Raw genomic sequence first — 8395 nt, 5'->3', positions numbered from 1 at the left:
ATGGTGAAAGAATACAACCTTGACACACACCTTTCTTAATTTTAAAACATTTAGTGTCCCATGTTCTGTTCGAACAACTGCCTCTTGGTCCAGGTACAGATTCCTCAGTCGCACAATTAAGTATCCTGGAATACTCATACTTCGCAATATTGTCCATAGCACAAAATCGAAAGCTTTTGCATAGTCGATCAGCCAAGATCCATTGGACATCAGCAATGATATCCCTCATTCCATAGCCTCTTCTGAATCTAGCTTGAACTTCTGGAAGTTCTCTGTCAATGTATGATTGTAGCCGTTTCTGTATTAGCTTTAGCAAAACTTTACTCGCATGTGATATCAAAGAGATTTGTCCAATAATTTCCTTATTCCATTGGGTCACCTCTCTTTGGAATGGGTACAAATATGGATCTCTTCCAATCAGTCGGCCAGATAGTTGTCTTCCAAATTTCTTGGCAGAGATGAGTGAGTGCTCCCTGTGTTGCCTCACTTTCTTGAAAGATTTCAATTTTCATTCCATAAATTCCCGGTGCCTTGTTCTTTGCCAATTCCTTCAATGCACCTTGGACTTTTTCTTTCACTATCATTGGCTCTTGATCATATGCTACCTCTTGAAATGGTTGAACATGAACCTTTTGGTACAGTGACTTTGTGTATTCCTTCCATCTTCTCTTGATGCTTTCTGCATCATTCAGTAATTTGCCCAGAGAATCTTTCAATAACGAAAGTGAAGCTTGAATTTTTTTCTTCAGTTCCCCCAGCTTGAGAAATACTGAGTGTATTCTTCCTTTTTGGTTTTCTGATTCCAGAACTTTGCATACTTTGTTGTAATATTTGACTTTATCTTCTGGAGCTGATCTTTATCTTCTGGAGCTGATCTTTATCTTCTGAAGCTGATCTCCTCATTTCTTCCATTTGCTTTAGAATCTCTATGCTGGAGAGCAAGTTTCATTGTCTCCTCTGACATCCATTTTGACGTTTTCCCTCTTTCTTGTCTTCTTAATAACTTTTTGCTTTCTTTCAGTATGATGTTCTTGATGTCATCCCACAACTTTTCTGGTCTTTGGTCTTTAGTGTTTAATGTATCAAATCTGTTCTTCAGAAGACTCTGAATTCAAGTGGGATATATTCAAGGTCAAGGAGCTCTGGTACCATAATGGTTACGAATCAGGCTGCAAACCACAAGGTCAGCTGTTCAAAACTACCAACTGCTCCATGGGAGAGAGATGAGGCATTCTGCTCCTGTAAAGATTTACAGCTTCAGAAACCCTGTTCAGGGTTGCTATGAGTCAGAACCAACTTGACGGCACTTAACAACAACAACAACAACAACAATATTCAAGGTCATATTTTTGGCTCTCGTGGACTTGTTTTCATTTTCTTTAGCTTCAGTTTGAATTTGCATATGAGTAATTGATGGTCTGTTCCACAGTCTGCCCCTTGCCTTGTTTTCGGTGATGATATGGAACTTTTCCATCATCTCTTCCCGTAGATGTAGTCAATTTGATTTCTATGTATTCCATCTGGTGAGGTCCATGTGTGTAGTCATCTCTTATGCTGTCTAAAGAAGGTATTGAAATGAACAAATCATTGGTTTTGCAGAATTTTTGCATGCGTTCTCCAGCATCATTTCTATCACCAAGGCCATATTTTCCAACCACTGATCCCTCCTCTTTGTTTCCAACCTTTGCATTCCAATCACTAGTAATGATCAATACATCTTGGTTGCATGTTTGATCAATTTCAAATTGAAGAAGTTGGTAGAATTCTATTTCATCCTCACTGGCTTTAGTGGTTGGTGCATACATTTGAATAATAGTGGTATTAACTGGGCTTCCTTGTAGGCACATGGATATTATCCTATCACAGATAGCATTGTACCTCATGACTGATCTGGATATGTTCTTTTTTGACGAAGAACGCAACACCATTCCTCTTCAATTTGTCATTCCCGGCATAGTAAACCATGTGGTTGTCAGATTTAAAATGGCCAATACCAGTCCATTTCAGTTCACAAATGCCTAAGATATCAATGTTTATGTGTTCCATTTCATTTTTGACAACTTCCAATTTTCCCAGATTCATATTTTGTACATCCCATGTTCCTATTTTCAATGGATGTTTACAGCTGTTTCTCTTCATTTTGAGTTGTGCCCCATCAGCAAATGAAGGTCCCATGGGCTTTTCTCCTATGAGGTTTACTCCATTTGCATTATCACAGTCAAATCTACTTCGAGGAGGCAGCTCTTCCCCAGTCGTATTTTGAGTGCCTTCCAACTTGAGGGGCTCATTTTCTGGCACTGTATCTGACAGTGTTTCTCTGCTATTCATAAGGTTTTCAGTGACTAAATATTTGGAAGTAGTTCGTCACACTTCCTTCCTAGTATGTCTTTGTCTAGAAGCTCATCTGAAACCTGTCTACCATGGGTGACCCTGCTGGTATTTAAAATACCAGTGGCATAGTTTTCAGAACCACAGCAACTCACAAGCCACCACAGTAAGACAAACTGACAGACAAGTGGTGACCGTTTGGTTTTAAGTTGAAACTGTCACTTTAAATTTTGAGGAGATTTGTTCACATGTATAGTAGAACCCTCCAGGAGTGGGGGCGGGGTGTCCATTTATTCAGGCATCCCCTCTAGTCACTAGATTAGAGGTGCACAGACAGTGAGAGACCAATGAACAGATACCAAAAAAAGAATGCCCACACCTGTATCTCCGTGGTTCTGTCAAGCCTTCATGGCTATTTTGATCCTTTCCCCACTTGGTCTCTCCCAAGATGGTGGCTCTTGGAGTAGCTTAGCGTCTTGAATTAGAAAGCAATGATTTCTTGATTCTGCTACAAATTCCCCTAACTGTAAGCTTTCTAATCTTCTAAATATTCCTTTATATGTGTTCAGAGTTCTAGCAGCATCCCCTGAGTCTGCTTGGTCTGGTATTCTGTGTTGTTGGTGAAGGAGCTCCTCACTGCATGTTTACCTGATCCATATGTTAATAGAGGTGCTAGTACAGTTATTTCTCAAAAGTAATTTTCATGGATGAGCCTTTAAAACATTACACTGAGTGAAATAAGTTAGGTACAAATGGAAAAAAGGTTATGATCCCACTTATATGAATTGTTGAGAATAAGCAAGTTTATTAGTGGTTACGTGGAATGGTGAGGAGGGAGAGGGAAAGGAAAACATTTAGGGAACATCGAGCTTTTGTTAAGGTTGATGGGAAAATTCATGAATAGTTAGTTCATGACAATGGTTGAACATTAAAACATATATATTTTTTAATTGCTTTAGTCAATCCCAACTCATCGTGACTCTATAAGACAGAGTAGAACTTCACCACAGCATTTCCAAGCCTGATGTGGCACTGGGGATCAGTACCAGTGAACCCCAAGGTTGGCAGTTCAAACCCACCAGCTGCTCCTCAGAAATTCTACAACAGGGTCGCTATGAGTTGGAACTGACTCGGTGACACTTAACAACAACAGTGGAATCCTGGTGTGTCGCTGAAGGATCAGCATTGGAATGTGAACCACAAGTTTGGCAGTTCAAACCCAGCAGTTGCTCCTTGGAAACCCTATAACAAGGTTGCTATGACTTGATGGCACTTAACAACAACAACAAATCTTTACAGAAGCAGACTACCACATCTTTCTGCTGTAGAGCAGCTGATGGGTTTGAACCACTGACCTTTCAGTTAGCAGCCTAGTGCTTAATCACTGCATCACCAGGGCTTCTCTTGAACAGTGTCATTCATCTGTACTTGTGAAGAATGTTGAAATGGCAACTGTTTTATTATCTTTATATTTACCATAATAAGTTTTTTAAGTACCCAGATTCTATAAGGAGAGGAATAGAAACCCCTTGTAAATATGGAGAATGTAAGTGGGAGTCCTGGTGTGGCACTGTAGAATAAGGTTGGTTTGAACCACAAGGTCAGTGGTTCAAACTCAACAGCTGCTCCTTGGAAACCCTATACAGGGTCGCTATCAGTTGGAACTGACTCGATGGCATTTAACAACAGCAACAACAACAAGGGGGAGTGAACGGTATAACATCAGATGATGACAGCTAACAACATATAAATGAGCAGTGGGGGTGGAAGGGCTGTGTTACCTGTCCAGGGAAAAGGATTTGGCGGTTTCCTCCTTGCTGCTGTTTTAGGATGCCTTTTTTCTTTTCTTCTGTTCCACTTCCTTTAGGTAGGGTTACCGTATGCTTAGGTTTGCTTTTCTGAAAAGACAAGGTGGAGAGCTTTGTAGCCACCTCAGAGGGCACAGACTACCTTCTGTTTACAGAAATCTGTGCACTGGTCAAGGAGAAGGCTCCCTGGTGAATGAAACTGTTGTGACCACAACCTGGTCTAGGTCCCCTCACTGTCCCTCTGCCTTCAGTAAGCCACCAGCACTCCAGAATGAGCTTCTAAACCTATATCCCTCTCCCCACTAGAATCCATGATTAGCATTTTGTCCTCCATGTTCCTCCATTGTCCATTTCCTTCATGTAAGGGTCAGAACTGTTTCTGGCCCCCAAATGACTTTTCTAGTTGTGATCTCCAGTTTGCAATCCCTGGAAATGTGATGATCTTCCAGCAGGTCCTGCTTGTTCAGATCTCTGGGCCTTTGTGCACCCAGGACAAAGCTCTACTCTAGAACAACATGAGTTTCAATTGCTGCCAGGGCAACTGGTTTGGTTTGGTATACTTGTAGATGGAATCTTATTGGAAAGAGGGGCCCCTTTTTACGTTAATGAGGTCCTAACATGTACAGTGTGTCCTAAACCTAATTACTTCTAAGTGACAACAGACACACAAAGGTCATGTGGTTAGGTGCTACTGAGTCAATTCTAATTCACAAGGACTCCATCCATGTCACAGAGTAAAACTTCCCCATAGGGCTCTTGAGGCTTCTTCTGTACTCTTTACAGAAGCAGGTTGCCAGGTCTTTCTTCCATGGAGGCACTGAGTATGTTCAAACTAGCAACCTTTCAGTTAGCAATGGAGTGTTTAGCACCATTAGGTCTCCTTAGATACAAAGGCATAAAAACACAAATGCGGAGAAGATATATGTTCTTTGAAGATTGTCAAGAAACCAGTGAATGTTGGGACTGCCCCAAAGTTGATAAGAGAGTCTTTGCCTATCACCAGTGGACGGAATTCAGACTTCTAGACTCACACACTGTGAAAATATAAATCTGATCTTTAAAGACAAACACGTGTGGTATTTCTCTTACAGCTGCACTAGGAAACAAAGACAGGCATGATTGCCTTTCGTTATTGTTGTTAAGTGTCATTGAGGTGGTTCCGACTCATAGCAACCCTGTGTAGGGTTTCCAAGGAGCAGCTGGTGAACTTGAAAAACTGACCTTGTGGTTTAAATTGATCTTGTAGGCCAGCGCTTTAACCCACAGCACCACACCAGGACTCCATTAGAATGGCTTCTAATGAGGGGGATTCTGGGTAACTTCAGGAAAGGTGGGTGTGAGTTGTTCAGGGCTGAAATTCCAGGTTGAAAGGCTACCTGTAAGGGTCATCATACCTCTACTTTCTCCTACACATTGTTCAGCTAAATGGTGGTGTTGATTGTGGTTGTGTGTTATAGAGTCGGTTTTGACTCACAGTGACCCTGTATAAGGCCTCTGACCCTGTAAATCTTTATGGGAGCAGCAGACCTCTTCTTTTTCCTTAGGAGCAGCTGATGGATTTGAACAGCTGACCTTGCAGTTAGTAGCTCAACTTGTAACCAGGACTCCTTCTCCTGAGTAGCTCCCCATTTGGGGGAAAGCTGAATAGGGTTGATGTGATGATGTATATACATCCTCCCCACCAATCCCCCAAAAACCAAACCAAAAGAAAACAACTGCAAGCAAGAAAACTAACTTGGTGGCTTTTGTGACCAACTTTGGACCTCAGGGTTTTCTCAGCTGCTAAACCCCCTAGATTTCCAGGTTTGGCCCCAAGAAAAGGAGAGAAGGTGCAGGGACTGGCCTGAGGGGTGCCTCAACCATCTACACAAAAGGATCCCTCTGTCAGTTGCTGCTGCCCAAGACCTGCTGCAGAAGTTATCACCCTCTTGTTGTTAGGTGTCATCTAGTTGATTCGGACTAATAGGGACCCTATGAACAACAGAATGCAACATTGCTTGGTCCTGTATCATCTTCACAATTGTTTGAGCCCATTGTTGCTGCCACGGTGTCAATCCATCGCATTGGGGATCTTCTTTTTCACTGACTCTCCACTTTACCAAGTATGATGTCCTCCAAGGACTAGTACCTCCCGACAACATGTCCAAAATATGCCATCCTTGCATTCTGGCTGTACTTCTCTCAAGACAGATTTGTTTGTTCTTCACAAACACCATAATTCAAATGCATTGATTCTTCTATCGTCTTCCTTATTCATTGTTACATTTCCACATGCATATGAAATGATTGAAAATACCATGACTTGGGTCAGGTACACCGTAGTCCTCAAACTGACATATTTTCTCTTTAACACTTTAAAGAGGTCTTTGGCAGCAGATTTGCTTAATGCAATCCTTTGTTTGGTTTCTTGACTGCTGCTTCTATGAGAATTGATTATGGATCCAAGAAAAATGAAGTCTTGGATAACTTCTTGTTTTCTCTATTTATCATGTTGTTATTTATTGGTCTAATTGTAAGGATTTTTTTTTTTTTTCATTTTTTTACATTGAGGTACAATTCATATTGAAGGCTTTAGTCTTTGATTTTTATCAATAGATAAGTCAAATCCTCTACCAGCAAGCAAGGTTGTGTCATCTGCATATCACAGGTTGTTAATTAGTCTTCTTCCTAATTCTTCTTAACATAATCCAGTTTCTAGGATTATTTGCTCACCATATAGATTGAATATGTATGGCGAAAGGATACAGCCTTGGTACATACCTTTTTTGATTTTCAAACCACTCAGTTGTCTGTTCTAACGATTGCTTCTTGGTCTATGGACAGGTTCCTCATGAGCACAATCAAGTGTTCTGAAATACTGCTTCTTCTAAATGACATCCATAGTTTGTTATGATTCACACAGTTGAAAAAGCTTTTGCACAGCTAATAAAGCACAAGTAAACATTTTTCTACTATTCTCTGCTTTCAACCAATATCCATAACATATCATTAATGGTATCTCTAGTTCCATATTCTCTTATGAATCCAGCTTGAATTTCTAGCAGCTCCCTATCAATGTACTGCTGCAATCATTTTTAAATTATCTTCAGCAAAATTTTACTTGCAAAATTATCTTCAACAAGATTTTAATGAAATTGCTCAATCATTTCTGCATTCCACTTGATCACTTTTCTTTAGAATAGAAACAAATATGCATCTTTTCTAATACGTTGGCCAGGTAGCTGTTTACCAGGTAGCTTTCCAAATTTCTTGGCACAGTTGAGTGAGTGCCTCCAGTGCGGTACAAGTTTGTTGAAATAAATCAATTTGTATTCCATAAATTCCTGGAGACTTTTTTTTTTTTTTTTTACATCACTGCCTTCAGTGCAGCTTGGATCTCTTCCTTCAGTACCACAGGTTTTTGATCATATGTTCCCTCTTGAAATCATTGAACAGCAACCATTTTTGTTTGGTACAGTGATTCTGTGTATTCCTTCCATTTTCTTTTGGTGCTTTCTGCACCATTCAATATTTTGGCAATAGAATTGCAATTGAGTATTTTCTTCATTTCTTTCAGCTTGAAAAATTCTGAGTGTGTTCTTCATTTTTGGTTTTCTAACTCCAGGTCTTCACACATTTCTTTATAATACTCGACTTTATCTTATTGAGTTGCCCTTTGAAATTTCCTGTTCAGTTCTTTTACTTCATCATTTTATCCAGTCATTTTAGATTCTCTATATTCAGAAGACTACCACTCATCTGTCATTTTGTCATACTGTGGTGGCTTGTGAGTTGCTGTGATTCTGAAAGCTATGCAACCAGTATTTTAAATACAAGCAGGGTCACCCATGGTGGACAGCTTTCAGATGAGCTTCTAGACAAAGACATACTAGGAAGAAAGAGTGATGAACTACTTCCAAATATTTAGTCACTGAAAACCTTATGAACAGCAGAGAACACTCTCAGATATAGTGCCAGAAAATGAGCCCCTCAGGTTGGAAGGAACTAAAAATGCGACTGGGGAACAGCTACCTCCTCAAAGTAGAGGTGACAGTGATAACGTGAATGGAGTAAAGCCTGTGGGAAAAAAACCCATGGGACATTCATTTTCTGGTGGGGCACAACTCAAAATGAAGAGAAACAGCTGTAAACATCTATTGAAAATAGGAACATGGGATGTATGAAGTATGAATCTGGGAATATTGGAAGTTGTTAAAAATGAAATGGAACACATAAACATCAGTATCTTAGGCATTAGTGAGCTGAAATGGATTGGTATT

At 40.2% G+C, this 8395-nt stretch overlaps 1 protein-coding gene across 1 annotated transcript in view; it reads right to left on the bottom strand.

Moving 5' to 3' along the window:
* LOC102811464 (chromosome unknown open reading frame, human C16orf78) overlaps positions 1–8395 on the bottom strand; it is a 56810-nt gene that overhangs the window by 35138 nt on the left and 13277 nt on the right. The gene's annotated exons all lie outside the window — the stretch shown is intronic.

Source organism: Chrysochloris asiatica, unplaced genomic scaffold (assembly GCF_000296735.1).
Source record: "Chrysochloris asiatica unplaced genomic scaffold, ChrAsi1.0 scaffold00273, whole genome shotgun sequence".
Classification (NCBI taxonomy): Eukaryota; Metazoa; Chordata; class Mammalia; order Afrosoricida; family Chrysochloridae; genus Chrysochloris; species Chrysochloris asiatica.
This window is presented reverse-complemented; position numbering and strand designations above follow the sequence as displayed.